Here is a 14027-nt window from a genome sequence, read left to right as displayed (position 1 = left end):
AGAAGAAAAGAAAAAGAAAAAGAAAAAAAGAAGGAAAAAAAATGGGGGGCAGAGACAATAAAGGACAGTGGACAGTCTAAAAGTGTATGACCAGTTGAGGGGAGAGGTAGGGATGAGATATAGGAGAATATATCTGGATTGCAAGAAGGTAAGAAAAAAAAAAGGGGAGAAAGGAGAAAGGAAAATAAGGAGTAAAAATTTAAAAAAATTTAAGTAAAAAAAAGTAATAATAATTAAAAATACATACAGAAAAAGGCGAATAGAAAAAAAAGAAGAAAAAAAAGAAAAAACTTATAAAAAAAGCAAAAAAAAAAAAGCCACCTAAAAAAAACAGCAGCTCCCTCTTGTGGATAAGGCGTGGTTTGATGTGGTAGGTCTTGGAGGCTGCTCTCAGAGGCTCCGCCTTGGTGTTTGCGGAGATTAGCTAGGCAGGCGGCACACCAAGTCTGTTGAACAAGAACTGTAGGCCACGCTAATGAGTCCGATCTCCTTTTGCCGCGGTTGAGCAGAGTCGTATTTTCCAGGCCTGCCTCGGTTCAAAGTTCCAGTCCATGCACTCTTTATGCTACCACAGATGGTGTTTTTGTTTTGGTTGCTGGCTTCTTAGAGGGAGTAACCAGTTTGTCTTGGCTCAGGCTGGGATTTCGGCTGACCCTGCCTGAGGCGAGATGCGCAGCAGGAGGTGAAGTGCGCACCATCTCAGACCCAACCCCCAGCGGGGATCGTGTGAGCGTTGGGGGAGGAATGAGTGCGCAGCTGTTGCCTGAGGCGACGCCGGAAGCTGCTGGAAATGAGCTGGGAGCTCCTGTAGCCTGTGCGCGCACCCAGGTCTCCACCGCCGCCAATTCCCTGCCAGGATCACGCAGAGGTGGGGGCTAATATTTCCCTGTTGGCACCCGGGATTCAGGTTTCGTGGGGCCAATGCTGGGGGCAAGATGCGCCGTGGAAATGAGGTGCGTGCTCCCACTCCCAAAACCGAGGTCGAAGTGAGCACCCCTATCACCGCCTTGGCAGCGGTCGCTGACTCCTCGCCAAGATGGCACCGGGCTGGAAGCTGTTCCTTCCCTTGCGCACCACCTGGGTTCGGGATTTAGGCTACCCAGCAGTTATCTATGGAGTGAGCTTCTCTCTCCAAGCGCAGTTAAGCGTTCTTTACCTCTTCCCCAGAGACAGTACTATGAGCGTGTTCAGTCTCTCTGTCTCTTCCCTTTGTCTCTCGGGCTCCGCACGCTTGCCCTGTGTTGGGCTGGGGCTCCCACCTCCCGTGCCCGTCTCAGGCTGGCCTGTTTTCCAATCTCCCCAGTTCGCACTCACTCACTCAGGTATCCTTCAGGTTCTCTTCCTTCTGGAGTCCGTATTTTCTCCTTCCGCTCTTGCAGATGAGAACAATGTCCTTCTCAGTTCGATCGATGGGACAGACGAAGTTTACAGAGCTCCCTTCCTCTCCGCCATCTTGGCTCCTCTCCTCCTGTCGGGAAACAGCTCCCTTAAAGACGATCACTGAGTGCCAGTGTGGAAAATGGGGTGTTTGGTGCCATTCTGCTGACTCTTCCTGTGTGAGTCCAGAAGCGATGTCCAAGGACCGCGCAGGTGATTTTGCTCTGGTGAGATGTTCAGTGGACAGCGTCCCCGGCGGTTCCCGTCCTGGGTGACCCCCGGTGCCTGCAAAGCCCCACCTGCCTGTGAGGCGGGAATGCACGTGGGGGGACCCTGAATCGGGGAGCTGGGCGCCCGAGCAGGATGCTGACCCCATGGGAGGTGTGGCCGTCTGAGCCGGAGAATCAGCCGTGATGCAGGCGAGACCCTACGTCAGTGGACACGAGCAGCCTAACTTCGTCTGTTCGTAACAACTTGACTTCATCAGAAAGTGGGGCGGTGGCTGAAATGGATGAATTGTCACTTTCTGTTTAAACTACTTCATGGTGGTGTGCCGTTGCAGCAAGATCCGACCTGCGGCAAATGAGTAAAAGAATACTTAGCTCACATCCATGGTTGAAATAGTCCTGTGGCCTCCGGGTGGCTCCGTCAGTAAGCATCCGACTCTGGATTTCGGCTCAGGTCATGATCTCACAGTTCTTGAGATCGAGCCCCACATCAGGCTCTGCACAGACGGTGTGGTTCCTGCTTGGAGTTCTCTGCCTCCCTCCCTCTCTCTCTCTCTGCCCCTCCAGAGTGCGCTCTCTCTCTTTCCCTCTCTCAGAAAATAAGTTAACCTAAAGAACAAATTCTATGGGTATTGCTGAGCAAATAGGTCTCAAAGCAAAAAGAGAAGATAGAACTTACAGACCAACAATTATCTTTCTTCTGACAACCTTTCCAAAGTCATTTTTCTAAAACCTTTCCATAATTCTGAAATTTGTTTAGAAGGATGTTCAAATAGCTGGGAAGGTGAAAGAAACAAAAATGCAGGAAACAAACATTTCGAAGTTCCACCTTCAACAACGAATGTATGAAGAAACCATATCGCTTTCTCCAAACCTCAATCACATCTACAAAACTATATCCTTGCTTTTATTTTCTTCCTCATTCCAAAAAAAGGTGTATGTGTTTAGGTGCAAATTTTCTTCTTTTGGTAACTGATGTCCCACTCGGCCGGATTCTTTAGGGTGGGGTAAGGGCTGAAGTTCACTGGCTTCTGCAGGTTTACTTTGCTGGAACATTCTCTCTTGTCTATACCGGCAACTAGTCCCTTGGGCACCTGCTGTGTGCCCCGGTGCTGTGCTGGGTGCGGGGCTGTCTCAGCATGAGCAGGACAGCCGCTCAGAGGGGGTGGAGGTGCAGACGGAAGCCAGCCAGTCTAGATGACAAGTGTGTGGACCCGTATCCGGGGACTGTCCCAGAGGAGCGTTAGGTTTTACAAAGCCAGAGAAGGAAACTGATCGTCATGAGGTTTATGGAGATCCTTCCATGAAAGGAAAAGGAAGAGAAGGGAAGGAAGACATGGATCATGCCTGATAATAACTAGCTGACTCAGGAGAGGATGGAATGAGAGAGAAACATTCTCTTGAAAACGAATAATGCAGCCCAATGTCCCAAGGAGCTGAGCCGGGGAACTTACAGCATTAAAGCCCAAAAACTGTGTTTTCACTTCATCTATAATTAGACACTTGAGTCTTGGGTTTTTTTTTTTTTTTTTTTTGAGAGAGTGAGGGGAGAAAGGGGCAGGGGGGTGGAGAGAATCCTAAGTAGGCTCCATGCTCAGCAGGGACCAACTTGGAGCTCAGTCCCATGACCCTGGGATCATGACCTGAGCCAAAATCAAGGGTAGGACATTTGACCAATGAGCCACCCAGGGGCCCTGATACTTGAGTTTTCAAGAGTGACATTGCAGAAGGGCGCCTGGGTGGCTCAGTCAGTTAAGCCTCTGACTTTGGCTCAGGTCATGATCTCATGTTCACAGGTTTGAGCCCTGCACTGGGCTCTGTGCTGACAGCTCAGAGCCTGAAGTCTGCTTCAGATTCTGTGTCTCCCTGTCTCTCTGCCCCTCCCACTCTCATGCTCTGTCTCAAAAAATTATTTTTTAATTTTTGTTTTTAAAAATAAATAGGGGCGCCTGGGTGGCTCAGTCAGTTAAGCCTCCGACTTCGTCTCAGGTCAGATCTCACGTTCGTGGGTTCGAGCCCTGCGTCAGGCTCTGTGCTGACAGCTAGCTCAGAGCCTGGAGCCTGCTTCCAGTTCTGTGTCTCCTCCTCTCTCTGACCCTTCCCCTCTCATGCTCTGTCTCTCCTATATCAAAAAATAATAAAACATTAAAAAAAATTTTTAAATAATTAAAAAACGATAAAAAAAAAAAAGAGTGACATTGCAGATAAGTGGGGACAGGTTGGTTATCCAGGCAGAAGAAATGGGATGGGATCCCTACCTCACACCAAACATTAAAAAAATTTTAATTCTGATGGACTTATTAAAATAGAGGGAAAAAGTCATCAAATTAAGCCCCAAACCCAGATGACTTTACTGTTCACAGTAGTCTCTGATTACATGGCCAAGGTCCATCCTCCGTAGATTACTTTGCATGCTGTGTGGAACTCAGTCAGGAGGCAGGCGGCTAGAAGGCAGCTGCAGTGGTCCAGGCCAACAGGCCTGAAGGGGAAAGCATTCCAGGCAGAAGGAACAGCAAATTCAAATACCCTAAAGCAGGAAAGAGTTTCTTATTTCCTGTCCATGAGCAAATGCTTTCCGTCTCCTGGTGAGTCGTACATAATCATCAGACTACTGAATTACCGGGGAGCAGCACCCCTAATTAGGTACCTCCTATTTCATTCTCTTTAATCTGGGGGCATGTTAACCTTTGAGGAGAACAGACTCTGGCAACCAGCCCCACCACCTCACACAAGTTGCCCAACTTCCGAAGCCATCCTTCTTCCCATCCACAGAAGGAGAGGCCGGAATGTGATGGCCCCTGGGTTCCCTGCCTGCCAGCTCCTTGGCCCTTTGATCCCCCGGCCAGCCGTCTGCACTGAGTGTGTTTACTGCCCTCTTGTGGCAGAGGGTTCCTGTTCTTTGCAGTATATTCTGTGACTTAACGGCTTCTCATGAAATCTAAAAGATCAAATTTTGCAAGAGTAAAGGCCTGCACCCATGCGTTACTATATTTACATTTGAGTATCAGGCTTGCTGGGAGCAAGAGGAAAGGAGAGATGAAGGAGGAATGGAAAGCGGAGGGAAGGAGAGAAGGAGGGAGGGAGGGAAGAAGGGACAGAGGGAGGAAAGGAAAGGAGGAAGGAAGGAGGGAAGGAAGGGAGGAGGGCAAAGGAAACAAACAAAGAAGCCACAAGCTTTTAGATTCTGAGCAGGAGCCAAAGGGCTTGGAACACATAGTTAGCTTGTTTCTCCTTGACTAGTAGCTCAAATTTGGGATTAGAAAAGTGAACTTCATGTGCTTTTTATTACCCGTTTGATGTACTTTTCATAACGAAGATTAGGTAAAAGGGGTTTTTTTGCCCACAACTACCAAAGTTAGAATTTTAGAGTTTTGCGGTTTCTAAAATTCAGACCTTAGAATAATTTGTTTCTGAATTATTTGAATCTATTTATTATTGACTTTAGTATATTTTAGTTTTTATGGTTCTAACATAAGTTTGTATTTTACACATGGTATTTAAGGAGCATAATAAATAAATATGTTGGCCAGTGTTAGCTTTTTTGGATGAAGCTGAAACAGTGATTGCAAGTTGGCAAAAGGAAGCAGACCTCTGACCATCCCTGATGTCAGAAATCAGGTTGCACAAGGGAAAAGCTCATGCAGGACACGCTTCTAGAAAGGAAGAGAGAGCCCACAGGCAGCCGGGAGCAGCGTCCAGGGCCGGATTTGGAGCCGGTTCACCTGGACACCTGGCGCCTCCTTTGAGTCAGACCTCGGGCCGGGAAGCAATCTTCCGAAATCAACTTCTACAAGTCATGCTGGAAATGGTGTGTTTGAGATATTAGTAAAATCTGGAAGAGCTGTTTTAAATTTTTAATTAAGTTTTCATCTTAATTCCAGTATAGGTAACAGTGTTACATTAGTTTCACGTGAGCAGGATAGGGATTCACGGATTCTGTGCATCACGTGGTGGTCATCACGTGTCCGCCTTAGTCCTCATCGCCTACTGCCGCTCCCCCAGCCCCTTCCCCCACCATCAGTGTGGTCTGTGTAGTTAAGGGTCTATCAAGGGGCACCTGAGTGGCTCAGGGGGTTAAGCATCTGCTTTCAGCCCAGGTCGTGATCTTTTGGTCCATGAGTTCAGGCCTGGCATCAGGCTCTGTGCTGCCAGCTCGGAGCCTGGAGCCTGCTTCGGATTCTGTGTCTCCCTCCCCTGCCCACTTGCTCTCTCTCTCTCCCTCTCTGTCTCTGTCTCTGTCTCTCTCTCTCTCTCTCTCTCTCTCTCTCAAATAAATAAACTTTAAAAAAAATTTTAAAACAGTCTGTTTCTTGGTTTACCTGTCCCCTTTTATAATGTTTATTTATTTTTGAGAGGGAGACACAGAGCAGGAGCAGGAGAGGAGCAGAGAGAAAAGAAGGAGACACAGAATCGGAATCAAAAGCATGCTCCATGCTTCCGATTCTGTTTTCTTTTCCCTCTGCTCCTCCCCCACTCATGCTCTCTCAAAAATAAATAAATGTTAAAATTTAAAAAAAAAGGGGGGGGGCGCCTGGGTGGCTCAGTCGGTTGAGCCTCCGGCTTCGGCTCAGGTCAGATCTCACGTTCGTGGGTTCGAGCCCCACGTCAAGCTCTGTGCTGACAGCTAGCTCAGAACCTGGAGCCTGCTTCGGATTCTGTGTCTCCTTCTCTCTCTGCCTCTCCCCCTCTCATGCTTTGTCTCTCTCTGTATCAAAAATAAAACATTTAAAAAATTAAAAAAAAAAAAAACCAATGACCAAAAAAAAAAAAAAAAAAAGCAGGGTCCAGGCTCTGGGCTGTCAGCACAGAGCCTGATGTCGGGCTCGAACTCACGGACTGCAAGATCGTGACCTGAGCTAAAGGCAGACGCTTAACCAGTTGAGCCACCCAGGCACCCCAGTCTCTCTCTCTTTTTTATTTTTGCTTGTTTGTTGTGTTTCTTCGATTCCACATGAGTGAAACCACATGGTATTTGTCCTTCTCTGACTGACTGACTTCATTTACATCATACTCTCTAGCTCCATCCATGTTGTTGCAAATGGCAAGATTTCATTCCTTTTGATGGCTGAGTAACATTCCAGCGGGAGAGCACGCGCCTGCGCATCTTCCTTTTGCGTTCATCAGTCGTAGGACCCTTGGGCTTCTTCCACGATTTAGTTATCAGCTCTAATGCTGCCGTAAACATGGGTGCATGAATCCCTTTGAATTAGAGTTTTTGTGCTCTTTGGGCAAACACCCAGCAGTACCATTACTGGATTGTAGGGTAGTTCTATTTTTAACTTTTTGAGGAACCTCTGTACTGTTTGAATCTGGAATGTTTTTGAACGTCCTGTGTGCCCTCTAACTGGGCAGTTGTGGATTATATGGGGCAAGCTGGAAATCCCAGGTCGTGAGCCTTCTCCTTCCTTGACCGCCTGAAAGGATCCTTAGAGAATGGATCTTACATCGGAGTGCAACCGCAAAAGCAAATCTGTTTAAAATCTTAATCGAATTACAGTTGACCTCCAATTTCCTGCCGGAAATTGTCAGGAATCACTGACAGCGTAATTAGGCAGATAAATCTCTTTTTCCCTTGTCGTGTTCCTGAAGATGAAATGTAAGGTCTTCCCCCGCCTCTGTTTTAAAGGTGACATGCAATATATTCAGGGAGCATTTATTAAGCACATACTGTATACTCCATAGGAACTGAGGATTCAGAGAAGCCACAGATGCTCTCTCTGCGGCTTTACAGCCAAGTAAGGAGGACTGACGGATGGACACAGGCAATATGCACACTGCGGGAGGCCCAGGGATGGAGGGACGCAGGAGGCCAGGGGAGGGGGGCTGTGTGGAGGGAGGTCGGACTCACAGAGGCTGCTTTGGCAGATGTTTAAGGAAGTGCAGGATTTATGAGGCGGACAGAGTGTTCTAAGCAGAGGGTTAAAGCCTGTGGTCAAATCCAGACTCATGAAACAGCCTGGTGTGTGTGGAGAACTGGCAATTCCATGCGAGACCGGCTCCGTGCTGGCCGGGATGGTGACCTGCGGTTTTTGAACTTCACCCTGGGAGCGGCACAGTGATGGGGTCCCGTTTGTGCAGGGAGACAATCCTGAGGTTGTAAATCGGCCTGATGGCGAGGGTGAGGGACAGGGTCCAGGTGACACCCACGTTCCTCGTCCAGGACTGTTTGCCTCCTTGAGCAAGAGAGAGAGGCTGCTGGAGGAGGGGCGGGGCCTAGGGGGCTACATGGTGAATTCAGCTTTGAAATCTCAGTGAACATGAAACCTCTTCTGTGTGGATTGGAGGCTCCATCCACGCCATCTGTCCGGCCAGCCTTCCTCTGTCTGTGTGTCTGTACGTACCTAGGTACTCACAGATGCTTGCATCTACCTGTGTTCCGTCCCCACTTTTATCTGACGGTTTCCCTCTCTGATGATCTTTGTCTGACTTGATTACTTCATTGCAGGCCTGTTGTTTTCTGGTATCATAGTTTCCCTCCCCGGGGCGGGGGCGCTACTTGGTTGCCCTGAAGTGTGATGCACCAGGGACAGGCAGGAGAAGTGCTGAGTTCCCTTTCTTTGATTGAGGTTGGAGATTTTTAATTTTTTTTTGTTTGTCCATTTATTTTTGAGAGAGAGAGAGGGAGGGAGAGAGGGAGAGAGCATCCCTAGGAGGCTCCACACACCCACACAGAACCTGACATGGGGCTCGAATTCACGAACCGTGAGATCATGACCTGAGCCCAAATCAAGAGTCAGGCACTTGGGGCGTCTGGGAGGCTCAGTCGGTTGAGCGTCTGGCTTCAGCTCAGGTTATGATCTCACGTTCATGGATTCGAGCCCCGCATCGGGCTCTGTGCTGACAGCTCAGAGCCTGGAGCTGCTTCCAATTCTGTCTCCCTCTCTCTCTGCCTCTCCCCTGCTCACTCTCTGTCTCTCTGTCTCTCTCTCTCAAAATAAAATAAAGACAAAGAAAAATAAAAAAAAAAAAAGAGTCAAGCACTTAATCGACTGAGCCACCCAGGCGCCCCAGGACTAGAAAATTTTAATTCGACACTTAGATAGATTACCTTAGGCAAAATCGGAAAAGATGAAAAGATAGTTTTTCTTCTGTCACTAACACTGACCGGAAGCCGTCCTGACCCACACCCCAGCGTCCAGAGTGGACCATCTTCAACAGACCCTTCCTCTGTCGCAAAGCCAGGTGAGAAAATGGTGGGTTTATGATTTTTTAAATCTACAAGTATTTCTTAATTGTCTCTAAAAGTTATTTGTGTAATTAAAGAAGAAAGGTGGGGCACCTGGGTGTTTCAGTCGGATGAGTGCCTGACTCTTGACCTGGGCTCATGTCATGACCCCAGGGTCATAAGGTCGAGCCCCACACCAGGCTCTGTGATGACAGGGAGGAGACTGCTTGGCATTCTCTCTCTCTCTCTCTCTTTCAAAATAAGTAACCTTTTTGGGGCTTCTGGGTGGTTCAGACAATTGAGCAACCAACTTTGGCTCAGGTCATGCTCTTACGGTTTGTGAGTTCGAGCCCCGCATCGTGCTCCCTGCAGTCAGCATGGAGCCCACTTCAGATCCTCCGTAGCCCCTTCTTTGCCCCTATCTCTCAAAAATAATAAACATTAAAAAAATAAACATTTTTAAAAATTTTTTAGTGCACAGGTGATGCACACAAGGCACAGTCATACTGTGCGCCACCAGCGGCAGTCCGCCAGGTTTTTCATCTTGTAAAACTGAAACTCTGTCCCCGTGAAATGCTAAGGCCCCATTTCCCAGAGACGCCTGCTTTGTCGCTTTGTAAGGCGCTGCTGTCGGCGCCCTACCAGCACCCTGTGTTTTTGTTAACCTGTCTTCAGGAGGATTGAATAAGGCATGAAAATGGCTTTTCCAACAAGTATACAGTTAACACAGGAAATATGAATACGGAATCTTTTTGCCACTCTCTTGCCTGTATCTTCAACTTCCTTGTCCCTCTGATCTTCTGTCACTCCCTTCTTGAAAAACTCAGCCTGGGGGCAGTCTGCCCCACCTCTCCTGACCCTCCAGGGCCCCCAGTATAACTGGACCTGCATCCCTGCAGGGCGGAGGCTCATCCGGGTTCTGGACCCCCAGCAAAGCAGGTCCCCTTCTTCGATCCGCCAGCCTCCCCTGCACCCCCCACACCCATAAAAGACCCCAGGGGACCTTATAGCAGGACCCCCTCCTGTTCCCCTCCATCAAGACCAAGAGCCTGCCACCATCTTCATTCATCTGGCCCCATCCTCCTATAAAACTGGAATCTTCTGTCATCCCTGTCCCCTGTGCTCTGGGCCGTCCTCTGGGTCACCAGGCACCAGCTCCCATGACTTGAACATCTGTATATCACCTTGTTTGAATCTCCCAAAATAAAAGAGAACACAGTTTAGGAAGGGGAGGGAAAGATGGCGTCAGAGGAGGGGGACCCTAGGCTTGCCTCATCCCAGAACACAGCTAGGGAACCACCAAATATTCCTAAATACCCCAGAAATCAACCTGAAGATGGGCAGAATAAACTCCACAACTAAAGGGAGAGAGGAGGCCACAATGAAGAAGGTACGAAGTGTGGGGATGTGATTTGGGGGACACACAGACCTCGGGTGCTGCGGAGGGGAAGGAGCCATGGGGAGAGGTGAGAGAGAGAAGCGCACAGGGGAACCCACAAGGAGACCCTTCCCCAGGCCACTGGCTTGGAAAACGCTGGGGGACTGAATTTCATGAGTTCTTGCAACCAGCAGGGCTGGGACAGAGCTCGGAGGGGGCCCGCACGGCTCCTGGGAGAGGCCGGCAAACAAGCCTGGGGTCAGACAGCGTGGAGACAGCAATCTGGGAAATGCTCGGGGCACATAGTGGGCCCACACAAATGCTCGGGGCACACAGTGGGAGAGGCCGTTTGCTCTTCTCAGAGCGTGTCCCTGGGAGGCAGTGTTCACGAGACACCTCTCTAGGGAACAAGGGGCCGGCTGGCACCGTCTCCCTCCCTTGCCCCTCTGCATAAACACTGAGCCACCTGTGGGAAGTCCCACGGCACTCAGTGGCTGTCATGTCAGTCTCTGGGAGCAAGAAGCCCCAAACTCTAACCCCTCATGTACGTTGGCACTAAAGTCTTCTTCCATGGTTCGCAAAGAACAACAGTTCGATGTTGCCATGGGAATATGAAGTTTTTAAAAGATAAGCTTTAAAAGAAAATAAGATAAAAGATAAGCTCTTTTTCTAAGTATCCTCTTTTCTGTGAAAATGGTAACTTTGGGTTTTATTATAGACTCTTTTTTTTAAAACATCAATAATGACCAATATTCTCACACCCCACCCCCACGCCCCAGACCGCAGGTAACGCACCAGACCTGAGGTCCGTGCGCACATTCCACCCACAGATGGAAAGGTCTGGTCTCCACAGAAGGGAGACAATCATTTTAGCAACCGTATGCCCCTCATATCAGAAGTTTCCATCAGAATGACACCTTCTACCAGAGAAAAAAATAGAAATTTGTTTCAGAAGTAACCTAGGCTTGTTTTTAAGTATTTGAAACCTGTTTCCAACGTGCCCGTCCCTAAATATGCTCATTATTTTTATAAAGATGGACACTCATTTCTACTAAACTTAACTCTTGAATTCCTAAATTAACCCCCAAAGGAGAGCATATTATTCTGTTTTGATTTCCCTTCTCTGTTAACTGCCACTTAAGGAAAAAATGACTCATTCTCCAAGTTGCCATTGTTTTCATTTTGAAGTCTTACACATTTTATCAAAAGCTACTATGTTAGAAGTATCATATAGTCTGTGTAGTAAACACAGTCTATGTCAGTGAGGCATGAAAATGCGTGGATTTTCTGCATTTCTAATCTGGGAGAGATGCAGTTAGTTGAGTTATTCAGGGTGACCCACGATGGAAGCCACTCCTGATCCCTCTGAGTATGTGGGTAACGGCCGAGAGAAAATTAAATGTCAGGTGTCCGAAGGGGAGAATGGAAGAGAAGCCACATCAGAATTTACACCTTTGTTTATATTTATATAAATATATTAATTAAATTAATATATATATTAATTTATAGCCTTGTTCTGAAATGGCCTTGACAATTCACAAGACTCAAAAGCAGATAAAGGTACTTCATCTATTTAAATTAAAATAACATATTTTTGAGGCTCAGTTGGTTAAGCATCCGACTTCAGCTCAGGTCATGATCTCAGGTTTGTGGGTTCGAGCCCCATGTCAGGCTCTGTGCTGACAGCTCAGAGCCTGGAGCCTGCTTCGGATTCTGTGTCTCCTTCTCTCTGCCCTTCCCCCTGCTCACGCTTTGTCTCTCTCTCTCTCTCAAAAAAAATTTTTTTTAAAAACACATTTAAATAACACATTTTTCCTGAGCACATATAAGCATATCATCTACCAAGTAGTTTTAAAAATGCATCCTTTAAAGAAGAAAAGAAAACAGGAATACCTATTCTGACATTAAATTTCCTTCAGACTAATTTTCTTGGAATGTGGCTGAAGGTCAGACCCGAATCACAGATGACAGCACCCTGGCTGAGTTGTCGGCAAATTATTTTTTCCTCCCCCAAGAAAAGTCATTTGGTAAAATTCAACATGCATTCAGGATTTAAAAACAAAAATAAATGTCTGCAGAAACCAGGAGCAGAGGGAACTTAGCCTGACCAATCACATTTATCAAGAAATCCCCTGGAAATATCCCCTCTAGATAAGATGGAAAAGACTATTACTTTGTACTACAGGACTAACCCTAAGTCAAGCAGAAAAGACAAAAGACAAAGGACCAGACAAGGAAGAAACTATTATTAGAGTGAATAACACAATGGTCTGTAGAGAAAGCCCCCAAATCTACATCTGTACTATCAGAAATAAGGGCTTAAGAGGCGCCTGGGTGGCTCAGTGGGCTGGTCATCTGACTCCTGATTTTGGCTCCGGTCATGATCCCACACTCATGAGACGGAGCCCTGTGTCAGGGTCCACGTTCCTCAGCGAGGATTCTCTCTCTCTCTCTGTCTCTCTTTCTTTCTCTCCCTCTCTGTCCCTCCCTGATCGAGCTCCCTCTCTCAAGATAAATATTTTCAAAAAAAGGAGGATCAGCAAGGAGGCTGGCTATAAACTGATATAAATAAATCAATTATATCTTGATTCTCCAGCAATAAACAAACCATGTAAAAAGCAAACGCAAGGGGCGCCTGGCTGACTCGGTTGATAGAGCATCCAACTCTCGATCTCCAGGTTGTGAGTTTGAGCCCCGTGTTGGCATGGAGACTATTTAAAGATAATAACAAATAAAAATATAAGTATGGGTGCACCTGGATGGCTCAGTCGGTTAAGCGTCTGACTCTTGGTTCCAGCTCAGGTCATAATCTCACGGTTCATGGGTTCGAGCCCCACGTCGGGCTCTGTGTTGACAGCTCAGAACCTGGAGCCTGTCTTGGGATTCTGTGTCTCCCCCTCTCTCTGACCCTCCCCTGCTCATGCAGTCTCTCTCTTTCTCTCTCTCTCATAAATAAAGAATATCCTTTAAAAAAAAAAAAGACAACCAAGTTTTTGGAAATGAGCAAAAAACATGAGCAAGCATTTCACAAAAAGAAACAAATGAGGGGCGCCTGGGGGGCTCAGTCGGTTAAGCCTCTGGCTTCGGCTCAGGTCAGATCTCACGTTCGTGGGTTCGAGCCCCGCGTCGGGCTCTGTGCTGACAGCTAGCTCAGAGCCTGGAGCCTGCTTCTGATTCTGTATCTCCCTCTCTCTCTGACCCTCCCCCTTTCATGCTCTGTCTCTCTCTGTATTAAAAATAAATAAAAAACATTAAAAAAAATTTAAAAATAAAGAAACAAATGATATAAAAACATGTGATGAGATGCTCGTTAGTAATTCAGGAAATGCAAAATAAGACGGCAGCGGGAGTGCCCTCTTCGTCCCACTAGACGGGCCAGCTCAGGAGTCCGCCAATCCCAGAGGGCAGCAGGAGGGGATTCCGTGAGGCCAACAAGACCATGACTTAGAACCACGGCTCCGAGAAGCACTGAGCACAGCAGCTGAACTGTATTCTTCAGACGTATTTTCTGGTCCTCCCGGCACAAAGATGAGGCTTTCTGTCCTGTGTGCTGCACGGCCTCACCGCGTGACCTGCTCTGCGGGTTAGACTCTGAGCCAAGCGGCAGGCGCCCCTTCGCCCTGGTGAGGCCAGTGTTCCAGGCTCCTCCCCCACCTAAATCCGAGTGAAATAATGTGGGACAGAGCCACCACCAACCTGCCACGGCCACGTAATGATAGCAAGAAATGTGTCTGCTGTTTTGTCAAAGTCCATGAGGATTGTGTGCTGGGGAGGCAGGGAGCCACATTTGTGATTTCTGCATAACTCAGCTCATCAAGTTGAACGTTCCTATGCCCGAAGGGTCAGAAATTTCTCCTGAGGAAGTTTCCCTAGAGACCCT

The sequence above is a fragment of the Suricata suricatta genome, chromosome 8 (assembly GCF_006229205.1).
Source record: "Suricata suricatta isolate VVHF042 chromosome 8, meerkat_22Aug2017_6uvM2_HiC, whole genome shotgun sequence".
Lineage (NCBI taxonomy): Eukaryota > Metazoa > Chordata > Mammalia > Carnivora > Herpestidae > Suricata > Suricata suricatta.
The sequence above is the reverse complement of the archived record's forward strand: the minus strand, read 5'-3'. Positions refer to the sequence as shown.